The following is a 24252-nucleotide window of genomic DNA, read 5'->3' as shown; positions in this document are numbered from 1 at the left end:
AAATCCTGACGAAATAAATTTTTCGGAAATCTTAAGAGAAATAATGTAATTTTTATGTTAGATCGAAGAAAGATGTGAAGAAAGCTGTAAGGCAGTAAGGTTAGAGTGCTAAAAAGGTATCCTGTCTTCCACAAACCAATTACAAAACACGGCTTATATATACTTTTCTGTGAAGGATATATCTGTACTGATGGAAGATAGAGCTGTGTGGAGCAATGGGTAATACATTAAAAGTAGTATGAAAGACGACGAAATAATGTGCCACTTTTTACAATGTTTCACATTCTCCAGTTCACATTAATCTTGCCATAAAATCTGCTTTACTTATATTGACACAGTTAAAACATGGAACGCCATGTTTCCAGATTATTTTCACAACATATCACCCTGAAATTAAATAAAAACAAGCATCTAAAAGTATGAAATAATTTTGCAGTCAGTAAGATGAGAGTTAGGGGCAGGAACATATCAAAGAGACGAGTAAGGAAGGGGGCAGAAAGGGAGGAAAACTTTTATTAGTTTCACGTGGCAGGGAAAATTTGAGAAAATTAAACGCGTGTTCTTAAAAAATATCGTAAAATTATTAGACATCAAGTAAACTAACGCTACATTACCTCACTGAGAGTGTATTTTGTAAGACTTTCGCACATATACATATCCCACATGAAGGTAACGTTTAGATAAATGAGAATACATTCCTGCATCCCATTGACGGGTAGCACGCGAAGAAACATCTATAATTTTAGATCCAGCGGAGTTGGAGTCTTTCAGTTCAAGCGGAATTGCGGCGAACGCCGAAGTATTTGAGACATATAGCGAAAAAATTACAGGTATTGCTACGAGTCAGTATCAGTTACACGTTATTGCTATCTCCAGACGAATGTGACACGAGTTGACACCGTGTAGCAAGTTTTAATGCGGGCGCTGTTTAAGAACATCGTAATTTTTCTCCTTGTGAATAGTGACACTGCCGCCGGTAGTTCGAAGTTAAGGGATCTTCAGAGAGAGAACCTGCTGCAAAACAGTCGTAATAAGTTTCATTGAAACTATGGCAGCAAAAGTAATCATTGTGCAGAATTTCATTCCGCGTGAATTGTTTGCTACATATTTTTTCTTATTTGGCCGCGTATCGATCTCTGCGTAAACCTTTCAGTATATTCATTCATGCGGAGAAGCTAGTCTGGCAGGGCCCTATTAGCTAGCGCCTGTACTGGTTTAAAGTAGAAAGAGAGAGAGCCGTTGGCATATGAAAGATGTGAAGTGGGTCACTGCAAACTTTTTCTGAATTAGTCATGAAAAAGTGTCTCGCGGCTAGCTTTTATTATGGTTACTAGTCTTAAAATACGTATGGTGTCCTCCATTTCGTTGTGTCTATGTATTTCTATCTTTTGTTTGGTGTCAGTGCCCGCGATAATTGAGTGCCACGTACCCATCACCGGTGTCGAGAACCACGTTTTTGCTTAGTTGCTCCATCTATTGCCAGATTTCTTCTTTTACGCATATTACATGGACCACCAAATGTTCACTCATTTTCACATATTCTGTAACTACTTCCTTATCTCTCTCTAACACTTCAAACCATTCACATCAGAAGAACCTCTCCCTCTTGTAATTATTTTAGGAGAGGTAGGAGAGTTCTTGACTTGCGGTATTTCTCAACATAGTTCATTTTGAAATAAAAATAAATGCTGTCAGTCAGTGCTTAGGTAATCTACAGAGAGACAACAATATTAAAATAAAAATGTAAGATTTCCTTCCCAAGATCGCGGAGAAACTTACCAAAGGTGATGCAGAAACCAAAGCCAGAGCTCTAGCTATTAAAATCATCAGAGGTAGGTGGATGCTATAGCTACTGCCAGGTGTGAAACTTTTACCAATAAGGGAGAAAGAAGTTCATAAAAATGTGCATCGTGTGACGAACCTGCTTGCAGGAACTGTGTTGCTACACTTACCTATGTTCGTACAGAGTGCAAAACTGTCTAAAGATAACTATTATCTGTAGGTATATAAGAAGGAATGTATTTACTCACACACATTCGTGTTTACCTTTCGATGATATTTCAGAGTTGAACCTACATTATTAAAGCATGGTAATAAACTGATTGTACATTGCGTTCATTACTTGCAGAAAACAATGATTTTGCACTGTAAACTTGTCTGTGTTTCTACCATAATAAGATTTCTTAGTCATAATGTGAACAGTTATTGAGAATTTGTATATTCAAACTGAATTGTACGCAAATGAAATTCAGTTTTTGTTTTACAGGAAAATATTTTAAAATAAATTGTAAGTATCTACCATGAGTGTGCTTGATGTTCAGAATTAAAACAAAAAACCGACCATTAGTGTGGCTGTTACGAAAAAACTTCTCCCTCTTCATCGATGACATACATCGAATTGAATGACCATCTGTGTGACAACTGGTATGGATCCATCTTCTCACACATAGTGAAACTCGTGGAGAAAGGCAATTGTGAAGATACGGTATCAACTCATAAAAAGCATTTTACTCGGAGCAGCGTCAAGACTCGTTAGTCTCAGTCGGTCGAACTTTCTCGTGTGACAAAACACTGACAGATTTGGTTCGCTAATAACTAAGACGTACAAGTACCGATCATTTGGGGTATCAAATTAAATTTATGAAAATAGTGATTTTCGGTAGGAAGGATGCGTCATGCTATCTTGGGTGTAGAGTCGACATACATAGAGATAACTTCAGGTGGGCAGTATTAAAGTGAGTTCGGACCGTTGCCGTTCTTATTGTGTGTTAACCGCATTGAAAACAATATTAACACTTTTTTGCAGATGATATGTTTGATGAAGTACTATCTGAGAAAGGTTGCATGAATTTTCAATTGGCTCTAGATAATATTTGAATGGTGCAAAGATTGGCATCTTTCTTCAAATCAGTAGTGCTGTAATTTTCCTTAGTTTCCTTCTCCGCTTCTTGGACATAAACAGCGGAGGTGGTTTAATACGTAACGCTTTCAACCTTTGGGAACAACAAATTCATTCTAAATATCCGTTTTTTCCCCCCAACGACTTTCAATTTACTTTTTGGAGTTTTTTTTCCCACAGACGCCAGAAGGGTTACCGTACTTGCTTAACGTTTCTTTCAGTTATTAATGTTTGAAATCTCTTCGCGACGTTTACATCTCGGACAAGTAACCATCTAGTACTTTCCAGTTTTTCTTTCCTATTGTATGTCACTTCGGTAAGTAGACAAAATTCGTGTTATCATACTGTGCTACATTTATGTATTCGGATATTATTTGGCAGTAAATCGAAAATGCTTTTGATAAGTTGCGTTTATAATCACATGTACGTCAAGTAATGGACTGAATTCAAAAGTAGTTTCGAAACCAGTAAGAAGCCCAGTAATTACATGTTAAGTTTTCCATGGTCTACCTAAATGGCTTGAGGTGAAAGAGGTTACTGCGAAGAGGGCGTGGTGGATGTCCACCATATTTGATTAATCAGAGCTTTTGCTCAGTTATGGCATTTTCGTCGATTGGCCGTTAGGAAACTAATATTCCTTCTTCGACTGACCTATGAAATGCCTCAACACTGATGTATTGTTTGACATCGGTGACGCTTTCAGAAAGTTATTTCATTTCCATTTGACACAATTAAGGAACATTAAACGGGATAGGCCTACATTAGCCTTCACCAGAACCGGGAAACGAAAACAGCAAATCTTGATCACAACGATTTGTAATACTTAGTTATACTGACAAACCGTTACGAGGCGTTGTGATGCCTATATTCTGTTTTGATTTTACGAATGGGGTTTTATACAAGGTCTGTACGGAAGTCTAACATTTTTTCGAATCTCTTGAAACAGTAATTTTAATCGTTGCAAAATATGATTCGGGACATATTTACGTCAATTGGCGTGATTTTAGAGCTCGTAGAGATGTTTACGTGAACATCAGCGGATTATGCGGAACTGTAGAGTGTCCAGTGTATTTGGATGCAGAGTGCAAGCCTGTGTAACTGAAACTGCATCGCGCTTCAAAGTTAAGTCTCCTGTGTGAGAAGTAAGTTCCAAAAATCTGAATGCGAAATGCGAGATTGGACCGAAGTAACGGAAAACTATAGACGGTAATATTATTTTTATTTGAAACCTAATGGTAAATAAAAATAGAATGTGGGACTGTTGCCCTTCGCGGCCAAGTGTCCTACAGAAAGGCAAAGAGTAGAGTCTCGATCTAGCACACAGTCTAAATCTGGCGATAAGTTACAGATCAGCTCCATTGGAATCGTATTTCAGTATTCACCTCCCCATAACTATCTGGGTTAGTTCAATGTTGGAGAAACTCAACGACAGCCCACCTCAAAGAGGGCCATATGGACTTTAGCACCGTGATGGTGAAACAAACCTTTGGGACGATGATGGTTTTTCCTTTTTGGGACGATGATGGTTTTTCCTTTTTTATGAGGAATGACAAATCGCTTTCAGTTAACTGTCTGCTTTCGCTGTATGTAACCATTCTCGTTGTAGAAATGATCCCCACGGAAATTTAAGGTATCCACTAGTGAAACCCGACTGATCGGATATGATTCTTTAAGATCTCTCTCTCTCTCTCTCTCTCTCTCTCTCTCTCTCTCTCTCTCTCTCCCTCTCTCCCTCTCCCTCCTTAAACGTTGTCTTGTAGTCATTTTATTCTGCATGTTCTGTCGACATATGGGTCCTTTTAAGCAGACTATATGTAATTAACTGGCAATTGCCAGTTGTAACTTTAAATTACGTAAATGATGGCTTACGGAGACACTGCGCGGATGGGGTCGCCTTATCTATAACACTTCCAGAAATGAACGTTTTGGAATCTGCGGCGAAAGCGCCATATCTGGCTGGTGATTCATAGCATACGCTCCCTACTTTCGTGTAGTGGAAAATTTATCTGGCGGAACTGTGCTGTTGACATCTACAACGTGCCTTCCAGTCGTTTTGCGCACAATTTTCTTGTTTGAATCCGTAAACATCGACAAACGAACAAGAAACAGAATGTGTAAAAGACAACACATAACGAACTAATGCGTTTTTACGATAGTAATTTCTTAAGGAAAAGCTGAAAAAGATAGTTTGCTGTTTACTTAAAATATGTGATATAATGCAGCATTGGTTCGCTCTACGGTGCTCAGATTTCTCGTGAACAGCTGCGGAATTGTACCTTGAATTTATTGGTAAAGGTTTGCAACAATTGTTCATAAGATTAGCTTTAATGGCGTTGGGCGGTTACCGCAGGAGTTAGATCCACTGGTACACGATCACTGTTGCCTTCAATCTTTTTTTTGATATGTCGACATGGTTCATAAAATACTCCATTGTGACTTGCGTCATCCAGTCATTGATGAAGATGGTGCCTTACTAGGAAAGTGTGCTCCTGTTCGTGTTACAGTTGAAGTTTGCTTTCAGTACTCGGGGAAATAATATTCATTTTCATGCAAAACCCATAGTTAGCACTGTGTACCAGCCTCCTGGAAAGAATTATGTTTCAGCAGTCGACTGTCGGGTAATTATCTAAATACGATAATGTATTTATTCAGTCTGACTGCACTCCTTTTTAATATGTCATTAAGGCGTAATAAGAAAAGGAATAAGTACACCCCCAACATCTATGTGGACTGTGCTATTTATGTAGCCCCCCCCCCCCCCCCCCCCTTTCTTTTTGCCGTTCTAGATCATGGGCCTCACTGTTCGGTGCCCTCCCTCAAACCAACCAGCCAATCAACCAAACATCTATGACTTATGTCTGGCATGAGCATCTGGCTACCCGCGGTCTGAGTCAATCTTTTCAAGTTCGTGGGCCGCCTCACGATATGACGCAACGGGAGCACCTCTACGCATAAAATCAAAGTTGTAGCGTCCGTGAAACTGTTTGTAGGGCCAACGAATTATGCCTCAAAAATACTTCTCTAGGATTGCATTAAATATATGTTGACCCCGTCTTCCGAGCATTTATATGTGCTTCGTGAACACCGTTCCCTTACTCAGTGACGTTTTACAACTGCCCTAAAAACATCTGTATATGGCATGCCAGGCAGATTCAGATATCAGCGTGGAAAAATAAACGCCTAAGAAAGCTGGTTACAGCTGATTCATTATAAACTCGCCATAGGTTAAACATTTACATTGTTCTAATACGTCCACGATGGTAAAGAATTATTTATTATTGTCAACACTAGAAAGGATAGAAAAACAAACTAAGATGGTGAGAGTGGCAGTTGCAGTCCACAAGCAATTAAGAGTAACTGCGATTGTTGGTGGAAGGCGACTTATTCGAGTGTTTGCGGATTTTAACACAGTAAATACCAAACACTATTCGCAAGCATTTTTTAATTTGTCCAAAAATACTTACAATGACCACTTAGGCATGGGTTATTTCTGTAACACTAAATAAATAAAACGCGAACATCACTATCTTTCTTCCCCCTCCTCCCTCTCCTCGATCATCCGTGGGCCTGGCACCCATGGCTTGAGTCAATAAAAGATTCAAATGTTCCTAGGAAGTAGAACTAACATCCAGTGAAATATTTACTAAGTATTTCCTTGTATTTTCGGTAACCCTTGCTTTGAAACTATATATTGTTTACTCGCCAAAACACTTTTATGCTTGCCGGAGATAATTGTATTTACACTTAAAATTTCTAATTTTTTACTGAATTTAAATGATATGGCAATCAATTTTTACGACTGATTCCCACAAGTAAACACATTCTAAATACTTGCAGTTCCTCAGACTTGAAAAAAAAAGCACATTTAATGGTATCGTATTTCAAATTACACAGGTGGACATTAATTGCCTCCTGACCGTGTTCATTTCTCATTCCACTTTATCAGCGCCATGCTATTCATTTCAACGGAGATTACACTGTTTAAACGTCAGCAAGGTTCCACGAATTTTGTCTTTGAAGGACTCGGTGAACATCGCCGCAACTGTTTGTATTGGTTGATAATACGTTTGCCATTAACATTATGATGCAAAGTTTCTGTAAGCGTGGTCAAATACTAACTTTCTACTTTAATCAGTGTTTACATGGTCATCGTCAGGCTTAAATATTTGAGAGTTCTGTCACTGTGTATCATTCGTGATAATGTAGGTACCTGCCCTTCTTCTAACCTTGCTAAGCAATTTACGTTTCTATCCTTTTACAGGTTTGTGACTGATTTGCTAAAAAGGGTGAGAAGTTTATAAAGACTAATAATCTTAAGTGTAAAGGTTCTGGTTTGTGGGTGTATGGTGGGAGTGCAATTCGTTGTAGTATTGACCATGAAAACGGGAGTATTTTCCGCTCGGTAGTTTCCAGCACTTGGGTAGTGCTGCACTCCCACCCTTGCCCTGCTTAAAAGTTAGGTTAAAAAGATAGCAGAAAGCTTCATTTCGTATATATTTTAGTCTGAATGTTCGTTGGCGTGGGAGTCAAGTTCAGCATAAAAGTACAGTTTGAGGGAATTGACTTAACCGTTGATTTGTGAGCGTTCCCAAAATTAGTATGTTAGCGGTGCGTTGAAGAAAGCCGATCAGGGATTAACCGCACGATTTCCACTTATTTTGTTACGGGATATTTAGTGAGCCCAGCGTGTAACGAGGGGAGCTAAAACACTTGCAGTATGTTGAAAACGTAGTTAGAGTACCTTACTTCCTATTCAGAAAACTAAGAAAGATTAATGATACGATGACTGGCGAATAAGCGTAATTCATGGTTTTGAACTGTGTGTGTTTATGTTCCAGTAAATTGTTGTATTTTTCTACTGCCGGTTGCCATAATTGGGCTGATATTTAATATTAGACAGCTATTTGGTATGTATGAATTGTGTACCTGAGCAAGGTTACGCATACTTACTTTAGGCGCTCATGGCTTAGATTCGTATCGTTGGGTAGAGTAATGGTTCGTGCGAAAGTTACTGAACAAAGAAACATAAATTACCTGTTACTAACATTTTTTGATAACGAAGTGTTGGATATTGAGTAATTAAGGGTATTATATACAATTATACAATTATATTGGTCTCCATTTTCGCTACGTTAGATAGCAGTGAATGTAATGTGTAACCGGCCCTTATGTTGGTGACGGTAGTCAGTGCCGTAGCTCGTGAAGTGTCAGCAGGCGGGGAGGAACGTGCTGACAGTGCAGGGAAGGGCGTGAGCGCGCCCTCGTATTCGGACTCTGCCGCCGCAGCCGAGACGTCGATAACGCGGCAGCCGCCGTGCTGTGCCCAAGGCGGCGTGCGAGGCGGCCTGCGTTAGGAAACAAGTGCAGCGTTGCGTGACTGCTAAAACTGTTTACAGGGTCGCAGAGTCAGCCGGCGCAAACAGCTGAGTCGCTGCTGGCGCAGCACTGCCGCCCTAATGCGTTTATTGTCGTCTTTCCGATGAAGCGACGCAACTGGAGTGCATGGAAACATCCTTGCAAAAACTCGGCAGTTACAGAAACGTGTGCAGTAAAGTTGTTAACGCGTTGCAAAGGCTCGTGACAGCCGAAATCTCTATGACGGACTATTGTTGCACGCGTGTGACATGGTTAGCTTGTGTTGCAGCACTGATCACTGGCGTCAGTAATCATATCAAGGTTAGCTTGCAAACTACCTGTTCACCGTGTGTGTACATAATTATGCAGGTTCTACTCCGGTCCGTTTTTACTGATACTCATCCTGTCTTTACAGTCTATTAGCATACATCATTATCAGAGTGCACTAACGGTTTTTCCAGAAAAATTATTCAAAAGTAGTTTTGTGCGGTCGTGAGGCAATCTCAAAACAACCAGAATTCGCATGAATATGTTTCATTTTTGATGCCTCTTTCGCGCATCTACAATTGTGAAATAGTCAAACAACGCTTCCGGAACGTAACAATGTTAAGCTAAGATGGTACGCATCTCTTTAGTGTTGGCCATTGTGATTTAAGTATAGAGACAATTGAAAGAACGTCTCTTCTAGGCTTACAGAAAACAGGAAATTATTAAAATAACTAAAATCAGCAGGGGTAAGGACTTTCTGAAGCAAAGGACTTCGGTATAGGATGACGATTAAAGTTAAAATCTTATAGGTTGTTAGGCCGCATCAGGTTTCTTCAAATGATCGACTTTGACACCCCTCAGCTGGGATCTTCTTCAGGATCTTGTGGTTCCGTTGCCGATAAGCACTCAAGGCTCTCAGTCTACAATGGACATAACAAGATCGTGAAGAAGATCGCAGCAGAGGGGTCGTAAATTCGATCGTTTGAAGAAACGTGATGTGGCCTAACAACCCTGAACATTTTGAGTGACAACGAAATGATTCAAATGACTCTGAGTACTATGGGACTTAAACTGCTGAGGTCATCAGTCCCCTAGAACTTAGAACTACTTAAACCTAACTAACCTAAGGACATCACACACACCCATGCCCGAGGCAGGATTCGAACTTGCGACCGTAGCAGTCGCGCGGCTCCGGACTGAGCGCCTAGAACCGCTAGACCACCGCGGCCGGCTGAGTGACGACAACGAGAGGCTGTAGAATTACATAGTATGAGGATTTTTGTACTACGCGAAGTGTTTTCCAGACGATTACTGAGTGTAATTGCAAAGACGAACTTGTCGTCCCATTTAGTGGTTGTTTAATAAAATCTGAGATGACAGTGCCACGGTGTCAGGCATCTCTTGGCTGCAGATTTTCTGGGCTAGGCCTATTTCAGTTTCTACTGCAAAAGGCCAGCGTAGATAGTTGTGTACCATTGCATTCTGGGAAATGGTTCCAGTCCAGTGTGTTTGTTGTAGTGGAAAATAACTGGCAAGCAGTCGGAAGAATTCAGCAGGAAAATGACAGGCATGGTATTTATCGCTGGTAGGAAACGATGGCCGTGGCTCATCACCTCGTTTAGAGTTTGGCTGACCGTTACTTTGTTTATGGACTACTTGCGCAAACGGAACAGACTATTGTTAAAAATAAAAAGACTACCAACAGCTGTACATTTGAAACACTGTAAAGTAGTAATTATTATCTGAAAACATGTTTTTCATTCGGGTAATGGAAGTGAGGAGGAAAATTTATACCATTGGCCAAAGCACGATAAATTTCGCTCAGTGTAAGCGAGACTTGCAAGCTGTTGAGATTCTGACAATATTGAGCAGAATTTTTTTCTGCTGCTGTTTTTTTTTCTGTCCACTGGTATGAAGTTTGATAGTGAACGATATAGTTAATTCCTTTAATTTCCTTCGAGCAGAGAAAGCTTTCATATACACCTATACTCGATACATGGCGGGGGGTACCGTGTACCACTACTAGTCATTTCCTTTCCTATTCCATTCGCAAATAGAGCGACGAAAAAGACTCAGCATATGAGAGCTAGCCTCTCGTATCTTCACGGTCCTTATGCGAAATGTATGTTAGTCGCAGTAAGGTCGTTCTGCAGTCAGCTTCAAATGCTGATCCTCTACATTTTCTCAGCAGTGTTAATTGAAAAAAAGAACTTAGCCTTCCATCTAGGGATTCCTATTTTAAAACCGAAATCGACCATTCGCCGGCAATACCACAATCTTCACACGGCTGGCTCCATTTCATATCGCTTTACGCTCAGATATTTCAACCATGTCACTGCGTCAAGCCGTACGTTACTAACGCTGTATTCAAATATTACGAGCTTGTATTTTCTACTCAAATGCATAACTTTTTTTTTTTCTTTTACATTTAGAGTCATCACGCCAACAGGAAATTTTGTCAGTCATTTTGTATCTTCCTAGTCATCCAATGACACCTTCCTGTATACCTCACCATCAGCAAACAATTGCCAATTGCTGCCCACCCTGTCCAGTATATCACTAGCGTATATATGCCGTGTTCAATTTCTTAAGACGTCTTCCAGGCACATCTTGTACACGAGTTATTCGCAGTTGTGTTGACGTAGGTGCGCATCTCATTGACACATCTAGACCCTAGGCAGTCGACCTTAGGGTTGTGGTGGTGGTGGTTGTTGTTGTTGTTGTTGTTGTTGTTGTTGTCTTCAGTCCTGAGACTGGTTTGATGCAGCTCTCCATGCTACTCTATCCTGTGCAAGCTTCTTCATCTCCCAGTACCTACTGCAACCTACATCCTTCTGAATCTGCTTAGTGTATTCATCTCTTGGTCTCCCTCTACGATTTTTACCCTCCACGCTGCCCTCCAATGCTAAATTTGTGATCCCTTGATGCCTCAAAACATGTCCTACCAACCGATCCCTTCTTCTAGTCAAGTTGTGCCACAAACTTCTCTTCTCCCCAATCCTATTCAATACCTCCTCATTAGTTACGTGATCTACCCACCTTATCTTCAGCATTCTTCTGTAGCACCACATTTCGAAAGCTTCTATTCTCTTCTTGTCCACACTAGTTATCGTCCATGTTTCACTTCCATACATGGCTACACTCCATACAAATACTTTCAGAAACGACTTCCTGACACTTAAATCTATACTCGACGTTAACAAATTTCTCTTCTTCAGAAACGATTTCCTTGCCATTGCCAGTCTACATTTTATATTCTCTCTACTTCGACCATCATCAGTTATTTTACTCCCTAAATAGCAAAACTCCTTTACTACTTTAAGTGTCTCATTTCCTAATCTAATCCCCTCAGCATCACCCGATTTAATTTGACTACATTCCATTATCCTCGTTTTGCTTTTGTTGATGTTAATCTTATATCCTCCTTTCAGGACACTGTCCATTCCGTTCAACTGCTCTTCCAAGTCCTTTACTGTCTCTGACAGAATTACAATGTCAGACCTTAGGGTAGGGTGACCAAATTATTTTCGGTGAAACCGGGACACATTCACCCGGGTGCCAATGGACACCTCATTCCACATGTACCCAGGTTTCTTAATTTTAAATATTAATGTTTTGTTGATACATTTTGTTAACCCGATTATTATAACTAATAAGAGGATACAAAAGATTGATATAATCTAGATTATCTGTATAATTAATGACATTTAATAAACGTATACAGTAATAAAGAAATGTATTATGATTTTACAAAATTTTACAGCCATTTAACTTTTAATCAGTTAATATTAACATGAGCTTTAATATTACTGAGCACTTGTAGATGGAATTGACTGTCCTTAGAGAAAAGGGTATTTTTCACTGCTTCATGTCTTGTTCTTTGAGACACAGTGATAAAACTCGGCACAATCCATTTTGTAGTTGTACAGGATCTGCAGGATTGCTTCAAGAGAGTCCACCTCCATTCTGTTTCTTTCATCAGTCCACTGGATATTCATGAACGAAAATATTCTTTCCACATTGGCATTATGGGCTGGGATTGCAAATAAATACCTTGCAATTATTACCAACTCAGAGTAATGCTGAAGACAGTCACAGCTTTTAAAAAAACACACCCTCTTCTCATGACATTCCAATGGTGTTTTATGGTGTTTTTTTTTTCTTCTTCTCCTCCATCATTCCACTTTTGAAGACTTTCTTCAACAAAATTTGTCAGTATGCTGAACTGATCAAAAAGAATGGAATCATCGATGTTTAATCTCTTTACTCTTCAAATAAGAAACTGTCTCTTCAACACTTTCCCATTTTGGCACTTTCTTCAGTAACATCCAAACAAACACCAAACAAACACCGGCGATGATGGTAAATATGAGGCACTCCACTTGCTGAGATATTTACGCAAGTGTTATAAAACTTGTTAACTTCGTCTCTAAAACTCCTTTCCGCTGCTTCTGATACTTCTGCTCTTTTAGGGACAGATTTAACATTAAAGGAAATGAACTGCTGTTCTCTCCTCTTAGTAACAGTTTCCAGAGTATTTTTCAAAAAATCATTTACCTCTATTACACTTTTCGTGCTTCCCTCAATTTCCTTTATCCCATGCTGCAAAGTGCTAAGCTGACTGTGAATGAACCGTAAGTAGGCTTCAAATAAAGGGTTACTGAAAAACTGAACCAATATTTTGGGGGCTTTGTCTTCATTTAGGAAAAAATGTTTTAACGGTTCAAACAGGCGGATTACTCTTTTAACTCCTGGAAACAGTGATAACCAGCGAGTTTTCGAGTGACACATTACATTCATATATTCAGTTCCCACATAATCACAGAACTCCTTAAGCCTCTCTGTTCTAACAGTGTATATGTAAAAGTGTGAGTATACCTTCATGACGATGGTTTCAACATCACAGCTTAAACTGTCAGCAGATGTCTGCACGCTATTGTGTAAAACATGTGCAGGGCACACTATGCCTTCAATGTTTTCATGCAATGTTGCCTTTAATTTGGTAAATACGGTGCATTTGCCTTGTCTTTTTAAACCACCAAAGTTTGTGTTGGTGTTGTCTCCACAAAATGCACACATTTATTTTTCTCAAGATCAAACATTTCGATAGTATTCATACAAAATCTTGAAATTTCGTCAGATGTTTCATTATGTCGGGAAATCACCTTCAAAAGTTTGGTCTGAATTCCCTGATCGAAAAACTGATCAACAAACGGAAATATTTTAGTGGCCTTATGATTGCTGGCATCAGTGGATATGCCGCAGAAAGAAGACTTTTTGATGTGTTCAAGGCTTTCCTTTACACTCTGGGGAGCAATAACTCCTTTCACTAAGGCTGACACTTTAGTTTTTGCTGAACTAAACTTTTTTGCAATGGAAGAATCATCAAACATAATGCTGTTAAGCTTATTAGTACAATCACTAGATCTATAAGTTTGGTGATGTTTTACCGTGTGGTAGGCTAGTGGAAGCTCGGCTGCTCGAACTTTCGTCTCTTCACTTGACTGATGTTTCACAAAATAAGTTTGTAGAGTTTCACTGCAGCTCGGTGCACTGTATCTGTTAATGTGTTTCTTTGACCTGATGTGATCAACTATGTCGGAACGTCCACCATGACTTATAAAACAGTTACATACGGAACACACTGCTTCGTAATCAAAACGACCTTTCTTAATGAAATTCCATTCCTTGGAATAACAGTCACTGAACTTGCAGGCACGTTTCGGCATTGCGTTTCACAGTACTGCAGCAATAATACCACTAATATGAGAAAAAACTATTGCAGTTTGTCTGACAAACCATCAACTACTACACTGTTCTGACAATGAGTGTGTGAGTGGTGCGACAATCAGACGGTTTCATAGCTCTGTTACAATAATAAAACTTACTACTTGTTGGCCAAAGTACCGCTCAAAGTAAATTATTGCCTGAGTGTATCAATACTGATTCTGTGATTACTAGTATGGGACAATGGAGGTTGTAGACAAATAAGCTAAAATATATTAATTTCTTGTGTTGTATTTCCTTTAATATAGCGAAATCCCAAAAATTTGAGAATTTCATGAAATGTATTTAAAAACTGAATTCCGGGACTTTTGAGCGCCCCGAAACAAATTTTCGGGACACCGGAACACAGGGATGAAAACCGGAACAATCGCGGTTTTCCGGGGCGTTTGGTCACCCTACCTTAGGGCGATAGCCGGCATAAAGATTGTTGTAAAGTACTATAGACTGACCAGCATCCGCTCGCACCCGTTACACGTTATCGCGCTGTCGTAAATGTTTTAATGGACCTCTCTGCTCGTTACAGGTGGGTGTTCGCTGCCGTTGCTGCACTCTTGTTAGGACATGCGAGCATAGCCACGGCGCAGTTTCTGTGCTCGCTTTAGCCAAGCTCTTTCAAGCTAAGTGTAAGGTAAGACTAGCTCCGTTATCAAATGGCCGAACTAAAATGAAGCTGTATTGCATTTGCAGTATGTACTGGCAGGTCGCTGTGCATTAATTTTCGTTTATTTTATAAACTAGTCTGACATCGATCTTCTGTGAATGTCGGAAGACGTAGTCTGGTAGAAATTTTGGGAGAAAACAAATTGAACACACACACACACACACACACACACACACACACACAGAGAGAGAGAGAGAGAGAGAGAGAGAGAGAGAGAGAGAGAGAGAGAGAGAGAGATTCTTACAGATGCAGAAAAAAAATGTTAATGATCGCCTCCATACATATTTTGGATCACTAACGCTCTATGCGCCCTAAGTGTGAGGAAAAAAGTCAACGTGACTGAAGCGGAAGAGCATAGAGGAACTTGTCAACTAAATGAAAACTGTTGGCCATCCTCGAGTAGTTTTTGCAGCTACGGCTCCAGAAGCAGTACACAAGCTTTATTGCAGACGTGATTTTATTTTGACCAAATCCGAACATACACATCAAAGAAAGTTTTGCATCACCGCGGTTCCCAGAACTCGTGAAGATAGACGTTGACTGTGGATATTGTATCACATGCACAGCTCCTCCGACTGTTCAGAGATGTCACTAAACCCGCCCAAAAATGTAAGCAACCATGCATGAGCAGCGCCTATTAGACGGAGGGGGTCCGACAGCCGATCAGTTCCAGTCATTCCACCAGGAACGAGGTGCACGGCTCGTGTTGCCCGTAGTTCAACCATGCCTAGACGGTCAATACCGCGGTTCGATCGCGTCCGTATTGTTACTTTGTGCCGAAGGACTCTCAACAAAGGAAGTGTCCAGGCGTCTCGGAGTGAACCAAAGCGATGTTGTTCGGACATGGAGATACAGAGAGACAGGAACTGTCGATGACGTGCCTCGCCCAGGCCGCCTAAGGGCTACTACTGCAGTGAATGACCGCTACCTACGGATTATGGCGCGAGGAACCCTGACAGCAGCGCCACCATGTTGAACGGATTATGGCGCGAGGAACCCTGACAGCAACGGCACCATGTTGAGTAATGCTTTTCGTGCTGCCACAGGATGACTTGGTACGACTCAAACTGTGTACAATAAGCTGCTTGATGCGCAACTTCACTCCCGAGTCCAACGCGAGGTCCATCTTTGTAACGACGACACCATGCAGCGCGGTACAGATGGGCCCAACAACATGCCGCGGCTCAGGGTTGGCATCACGTTCTCTTCACCGATGAGTGTCGCATATGCCTTCAACCAGACAATCTTCGGAAACATGGTTGGAGGCAACCCGACCAGGCCGCACGCCGCCTCAGACACACTCGCCAGCGAGTGCAGCAAGGTCGAGGTTCCCTGATGTTTTGGGGTAGCATTATGTTGGGCCGACGCACGCTGCTGGTAGTGGTAGTCATGGAAGGCGCCGTAACGGCTGTACGATACGTGAATGCCATCCTCCGACCGATGGCGCAACCACATTGGCAGCATATATTGGCGAGGCATTCGTCTTCATGGACGACAGTTCGCGCCCCCATCGTGGACTTCTTGCGAATGACTTCCTTCAGGATAAAGACATAGCTAGACTAGTGTTCAGCATGTTCTTCAGACATGAACCCTATCGAACATGCCTGGGATATTTCCAGAATGAGATTTTCACTCTGCAGCGGAGTGTGCGCTGATATGAAACTTCCTGGCAGATTAAAACTGTGTGCCCGACCGAGACTCGAACTCGGGACCTTTGCCTTTCGCGGGCAAGTGCTCTGCCAACTGAGCTACCGAAGCACGGCTCACGCCGGGTCCTCACAGCTTTACTTCTGCCAGTATCTCGTCTCCTACCTTCCAAACTTTACAGAAGCTCTCCTGCGAACCTTGCAGAGCTGTGAGGACCGGGCGTGAGTCGTGCTTCGGTAGCTCAGTTGGCAGAGCACTTGCCAGCGAAAGGCAAAGGTCCCGAGTTCGAGTCTCGGTCGGGCACACAGTTTTAATCTGCCAGGAAGTTTCATGCCTGGGATAGATTGAAAAGGGCTGTTCATGGACGACGTGACCCACCAACCACTCTGAGGGATCCACGCAGAATCGCCGTTGACGAGTGGGACAGTCTGGACCGACAGTGCCTTGATAAACTTGTTGATAGTATGCCACGACGAATATAGGCATGCATCAATGCAAGAGGACGTGCTACTGGGTATTAAGGGCACCGGTGTGTACAGCAATCTGGAGCACCACCACTGAAGGTCTCGCTGTATGGTGCTACAACACAATGGCGGCGAGTTCTCATCTCGTTACATAACGGCCATAAAAAAGTATCGCATAATGCCAACCTCTTGACGGGCAGTTACTGTTGTTACACGAGTTACAGTTCCTACAGAATTTAGCCCAACAGCTTCCGCAAACTTCATCACTGTGTAACTCACTGTGATTTCCATCGGTTGTAAAAATTTCTCCTCTTGGAGTACTGTTGTTTTATTAAGTAATCTCCCAATGCATCCTTTTTCTAGATGACTGACAGGTCCAATATAAGATCGAACAGCACAACGTTGTTGCCGTCTTAAATACCATTCGAACTGACAACCTTTTTGTTGTTATTTAAACGAACAGTAGGTACTACCAATCAGCGAATCTACCACCTTTTCGAATAATAACTGCATGGAGTTGTTCCCATAAATAGCAATCAAATACCGGCGTCAATTTCAAAGTTGATTCTTCAAAATAATTGTACTATTACATTGTTGTCCAGTGTTATAATGCATATATTGTGAAATCGAACAATTCTTGATTACTTTGACTTGGAATTAAGAAATATTCTCATTGTTTTACTTAGAGGAAAAGGGAGGTATTAGAAGGCTTTATCTTGGCAGAATTTTTAGTCATACGTACGCTATGGACATTTGGCTGAAAGGTGACGTTATCCTTTACCAGTATCCCTTAGTATAATAAAGGAATAATTAAAAGGCATCTTCAATTGTGCCAAGTAGATAATAACCTCTCACGCCTCGCATACGTATGGGGGCGGTGTTGGAAAACTGATTATTTGTTTATAGGTGATAATTAAGTGCGTTTGTGCTTGTCCACACACACACACACACAGAGAGAGAGAGAGAGAGAGAGACCGACCGGGGAGGGGTCAGGTAGTTGCACAAGCTGCTGGGAGCGGCCTTGCGGTGTCGCCCCCACCTGCGACTGGCACGTGCTGTGCGTTCCCATCCCGTCACGTCGCGGCTACTTGGCCTTCGCGGCCAGTTTAAGTATTCCCAAACGTTGGCAAGTTTACAGTGACCTTCGTTGCAGAAGAGTACTTGTGCTTTGTTGTTTAAACTGTCAAATGATTCTATACTGTAGAACAATCTTACGCCGACACTTTCAAAGCGTTCCATAGATTCATCTAACGGTTTTTCAAGAGATACAAAGTTTGTTCGTGCAAATATGTACTACACTGGGGGTTGCCAGTGCATCTTCTGCGTCTAGCATTCGATATTTGCATATTTCTTTTATTGCTACAATATTTTTCATCCATGTGGAACAGTTAATAAGAGTAAATAAATACACCATCCCGCAAAGATGTGAACGTAGGTGGGCAAGGATTTACGAAGGTGAAGGACATAGCCTCTAGTGATTGCTCGTTCTGCTTGCTGTACTTCGACTCTGTCTTCTTGTAGATCGATCTAGTTACGCCTTGAATACCGATTCACTGTGTACTATCACTTAAAATCCTGTCTCCGGAGGTTCTCCTACCAGCCATTGAGATCTTGCTTTCATTGCAATATGTTATTGACGGTACCTGGACCTCAGGATGCAGCAGGAGTGAAGTTTCGTAAAACACGGCGTATTTAACATGCCTAAGATGGCTTACAGGAGCACTTCCCGGAATACAGGTATGGCGGAGCCTCTGGCATCCAGTCCATGGCGTCAAGTTAGAAAAGCGTACACAACTCGCAAAGGCACGACCCAAGGTTTGTCAATTTGTCTCTGTGATCTTGCGACGAGTATCAGCATACACTGCGTGTAGTCGCATATAATAACCTCCTGCTGAACTGAATTAAAATAGATTTTTCCTAATGCTGACACTTTCTTAAAGTACAGTAAAGCCCGATGTTACGCTGTTGTTGGGGGATATGCTTTTAATCCTTCGTGTTAGCGTAACCACGGTACCGTCAAATGGAGGTGAAGTTGAACGCAGAGTACAAAAAAAAAAAAAAAAAAATCAGTGACGAAAATTCTTCATTGTGACAGTGGCTGAATCTACAGTATTGCGTACTACATCCGTTATTATTGAGCTAAAACTTATATTTTTGTGATGTATAAAGCAACTCACGTGTTCACGTCTTAGATACGTCGTGCATTGACCTTCGCGACAACTAGAGCAATAACAACAGTTAATCTGTTGTTTATAGACAAAAAATAAACCTTAACAAATCTTGCTAGAGATGATGACCGTCGTTCCTAGAAAGGTTTTTCCATGAACAAACGTTCGGGGCTGGCAAGAATGTGACCTAATTAACAAAGTAACATTTGTTAGTAAGGGTTATTGGTTGAAAGTGGAAGTCATTGTTGCAGGTGTCTCAATAGTGATGTACGCCGCAGTTCTGTTTGTTGCACCATACAGTTGGGAGCGTAAGACTTTCGTGTGAAAATGGTGTGTACAATCGTCGATCTGGTTATTTGGAGAAATATAACCTTCATGTTTCAGATCTGCCTCACTGAAAACTTAAACGGCAAAATCAGCGTTCAGGCTACCTAAGTGATCCTGATGAACCAGATTCATGCTCGTCATGGTAAAACAAAAGATGGTTGGTTTTTAGTGCTGAAGGACAGTGTTCGCTCGGAATTTCGTAAAGCAAATTTATGATAGCATTTTTTAACCCCTTAAATTTTCTCTGTGTATGTTAACCTGAAATTACTATTAAAATTCAGTTGTTATGTTAGATTTATTTTTCAATCATTGACAAAGTTTGAGTCCTAAACAAGGCACAATTATCACATAACGGGTAATCGGTCAACTTCACCTCCTGATTGAAGTTGACAAACGCACTTTTTACGATTTGTTAGAGCAAAAGATAATAAAGAGTGAAAATGCTATTACTACAGCTCAATACCAATGCTCCGAAAGGTTTCAGACTTAATGTAAAGGCTAAGTCTTCTGCCCTTATTTGACGGTATATGGAGAATGAGCTAGGAATGGCAAACTGTGCCTGGCGAGCCTGTAAAAAGCACTAACGCACTGTTACACTATATGTATCTTGTACAGTGTTTAAATTTAAAGAACATTAGAAGTAAGAAAATTAAAAAAAACCTTACCAAATGCAGCAATGAGGTCAACTTCATTCAAAAAGCGATCCAACAATAACATTCCAGTAGTTTCAAGTAAAACACTGTACTGTACTTCGGTGTGTAAGACGAATTACAAAGATACCTATTTACAACGGTCTGATGTCTGCAAGCTGCTCTAGATTCACTTTTCCACTGTTTTAAAGAAGTCGGTTGCGTTTTTGACAAGTCATTTCACGCATTTTTGCGTGTTTTGTGTTCATCAGTGCAACTAAGATTTGGTTTATTTGTTTATGCATGCACGTAATCACGTTGTTTATACTTTCCAATATTTCACACCTACTGAGAACGTAGATTCTTCTTCCTCGTGTCACCTATGAACCTTGAAATCGGTACCTTTCTGTCTACAAGTGCCCAGAGATGAGTATAAGACTTTTCACAGCATATCATGTGTAGACTGTCATTGCTATGGAAACCTGTGTAACTACATTCTTCATCTGTTGAATTTTCTTAAGTGGGGGCACTAGTTCCAGGAATTCTTAATAGTGGTCAAGATGATTCGCCAAGACAGGCTTCCTAAATGCATAACAGGGGTTCAGGATTGCAGAAGTAAGACAATACTGAAAAGATGCATGCAAACCGTTATAAGATTTTTACACCACAGTGTATCCCTATGTATATCAAGCACACTATATTGGGCTTTTACTGTATCTTCTCCAGTGTTTAAAGAACACTCTGCTACTAAATGTCAAACTTGGTTCACTGTTGCTGCAGGTTGTCCTAACACGTTCCAGGGGCAATAACAGTTTTCCGGTAAATCATATAATTAGTGCTCGAATTAATAAATTTAAATTTGTCATCCATTCGCTAAGAGGTATGATCTTCGGTTAAAGTTCTAAGACAGTAAGACAGATATTACGGTTGGAAACTGTGAATAGCTTAAGGCAGTGTAACTCAGGTGTAAGAATTATCCAGACTATATTCATCTAGTATCTGAGAATGAGAGCACTTTGCGACTTCCAACAAACTTTACACACAATTTCAAACTATTTCCAAACACTAAATTATCGCTTACTACCGGGTGATAAAAAAGTCGGTATAAATTTGAAAACTTAATAAACCACGGAATAATGTAGATAGGTAAAAATTGATACACATGCTTGGAATGACATGAGGTTTTATTAGAACCTCCCCATATTGATAGACGCGTGAAAGATCTCTTGCGCGCGTCGTTTGGTGGTGATCGTGTGCTCAGCCGCCACTTTCATCATGCTTGGCCTCCCAGGCCCCCAGACCTCAGTCCGTGCGATTATTGGCTTTGGGGTTACCTGAAGTCGCAAGTGTATCGTGATCGATCGACATCTCTAGGGATGCTGAAAGACAACATCCGACGCCAGTGCCTCACCGTAACTCCGGACACGCGTTACAGTGCTGTTCACAACATTATTCCTCGACTACAGCTGTTGTTGAGGAGTGATGGTGGACATATTCAGCATTTCTTGTAAAGAACATCTTCGCTTTGCCTTACTTTGTTATGCTAATTATTGCTATTCTGATCGGATGAAGCGCCATATGTCGGCCATTTTTTGAACGTTTGTATTTTTTTGTTCTAATAAAACCCCATGTCAATCCAAGCATGTGTGTCAATTTGTACATCTCTATCTACATTATTCCGTGATTTATTCAGTTTTCAAATTTATACTGACTTTTTGATCACATGGTACATGTTAACTGTAGTGAAGCTCATGCATAAGGCCTGACATTTTATTACTTTTTTGCTACCAATTCTATTCGCAAATTAGATTTTGATGTCATTAGTCTGTTGGTGAATAATTCGAGAAACTAATAAAACGAACATAATTACGGTTTTGATTGTTAAAAAAGATTTTACGTGCTCAGAGTCGCATATGGGGCAAATTAACTCCTTCGTGATGAAATCGGACATTTGAAGCTTTCATTCATGGGAACTGGATTCTTCAGAGAATCAGTGATGAGAGTTCACTAGTTTGAGTGTATCGCATAGAGCCGTAGACCTTCGAAAGAGTCATTTTATTGCATCAGCGGTTCGGTTAATTTCGTTTATTTTCTTTTCATTTCGCTTATTGATTATGAACTATTGTTACCCTTCATATTTAGTTCAGTTGCATAACCAGGATCTCGTGTGTCATCCAGGCAGGAACAAAAATGTTTAGTTCAGTTCCCAGGGAGGGTGATGCAATTCGTGAAAGTCATTGGAAGGGAAGCTAAGCGAAAGTCCTCTCAAGCTTAGTAAGTAGTGAGAGCAGCTGCATAGCGTCACAGAAGCCGAAATATATCCATTGATCTTGGAAACACAAGTTGTCCATCAACTGATGAAAACAAATTAGCAGAGCAGTCGTAGGCAGCAAAGGCAGAAATTGCAATTGTGAAAATGAATCCCCACCATGCAAAGTTTTGTTAAAGATGTGTCACATGGAGTAGTGGAGTTGATTCATATAGCTTTATAAAGTCTTGAAATTGTTTTTTGTTTTGAATAGGCCTAAATTGAGTCGAAAAACAGATAGTAAGGTATGATACAGGTTGCTTATGGAATCATCTCCATTTGCTGTTACCAACACAATGATCATCCATCAATGAGCGCAGCTGTCGTCCACAAAGTTCAACGAGAAAAGTGTATATCACTAGAATCATTATCTTGTCTGCTGTGCCATCTTGAAAGTAAAAAAAGTTAATACGTTTTATTCCATTCAATATGTTTTAGCAAGAAATAGTTCAAAATGAACAGAGCTACAACGGGGCGAGTGTTAAGTAAAATTTAGAATAGCTGCTCAACCCATTAGTGCCTGAATCGACTTCTCGTTAATTTTTACCTTTATTACTCTTAAATTATTCGTTAAATTAAAAGAAAGGCATTTGAAGCGAAAAAGCAATTTTTGCCATCTAGTTTCAAATATATATATATATAATGCTAAACACTATTGAGAGCAGAATGTACTTTTATGTGAATAGGTTACAGATTATTGTAATGCATGAAATACATTAAACGTGAGTACATTCTGGCAAAAGCCCACCCGGTTAGCCGCGCGGTCTAACGCACTGCTTTGCGGGCGGGAAGGCGTGCCGGTCCCCGGCACGAATCCCCCTGGCGGATTAGTGTCGAGGTCCGGTGTGCCGGCCAGTCTGTGGGCGGTTTTTTAGGCGGTTTTCAATCTGCCTCTGCGATTGCGAGCTGGTTCCCCTTACTCCGCCTCAGTTACACTGTCGGCGATTGCTGCGCACACACTTCCTCCACGTACGCGTGCACCATAATTACTCTACCACGCAAACATTGGGGTTACACTCTTCCGATGTGAGACGTTCCCGGGGGTGCACTGGGGCCCGAACCGCACAATAACCCTGGTTTCGGTGTGGGGCGGCGGTGGGGTGAGTGGACTGCTGTAGCCTGTTGTGTGGTTGTGAGCCACTGAGGGCTACGCCGGGGACGAAGCATCTCCATCGTTTCTAGGTCCCCAGTTCAATACAGTACAATACATTCTGTCAAACTGGAGCTCATTTGCGGCTGTCTGGAGCGCAGGGTTCGTTCAGTCGCTTTTGGTGGCGTCACATACTTGTAGTACAGCTGCACAATTTATATTTGAAAATTTACTTGAGAAATTGTTCCCATTTTTGCTGTATAGTACCAAGGCATAGTACCAGTGACGCCCAATAACCATCTGAAAAGAGCCCAGTAGTATTTTCTGTTACAGTTACTTCTCACGTGTTGGTTTACATTTTGATTCATTCGATCTATTCCACTTCTTGTTCCACCCTGTCAGGATGGAGGGTCGAGAAACCTCTATGTGTTTCCTTACCAGATGACAATAGCATTTGACATCAGTTACTGGGTTAACGCCCGTCGTCATGCCATTTGCAAAGAAACAACTTTTTTCTGTAGCAGAATGAATGAATACCACTTTCCCCTTTTTCTGTTTCCTACTTCTTTGGAATGAGGCGGTTTTGGGGGTTGGGGAATGCTATCCAGTGCCCCCAAAAACCTTTTCGAAGAAGAATTAAGATTTGAACTTGTCCACAAGTTGTAAAAATCGAAGCAAAAATTATTAAAATGCACTCATTAGCGCTTAGCCGTACATTCATGTAATACTGAAAATGTAACGTGTGACCCTGTGACCCAAATAATGTTGAATAAATTTCAGTAAACATATGATAGCTTATTAAGTAACTGTTTACATATTTTGAATTTGAAATATAAAATTTGCAATTACTGTATTCACTCAAAATTCGTGGTGTTGTGAGATTCTGGTTGAAGAAAAAAGTTAACTGCCTCTGACCAGAACACATACAG

General features: G+C 40.9%; 1 protein-coding gene across 4 annotated transcripts in view; it reads left to right on the top strand.

Annotated features, from left to right (window-relative positions):
* Nucleotides 1-24252, top strand: part of LOC126252807 (C-terminal-binding protein) — a 211106-nt gene that overhangs the window by 22921 nt on the left and 163933 nt on the right. Inside the window, exon 1 of one of the 4 annotated variants that reach the window (XM_049953745.1) lies at nt 14563-14657. The exons of the other annotated variants lie outside the window; for them this stretch is intronic. The gene's annotated coding sequence lies outside the window, so the exon portion shown is untranslated. Of the gene's footprint in view, nt 1-14562; nt 14658-24252 lie in introns of those variants that run through there. 4 annotated transcript variants of the gene reach the window in all.

This window comes from Schistocerca nitens, chromosome 4 (assembly GCF_023898315.1).
Source record: "Schistocerca nitens isolate TAMUIC-IGC-003100 chromosome 4, iqSchNite1.1, whole genome shotgun sequence".
NCBI lineage: Eukaryota > Metazoa > Arthropoda > Insecta > Orthoptera > Acrididae > Schistocerca > Schistocerca nitens.
This window is presented reverse-complemented; position numbering and strand designations above follow the sequence as displayed.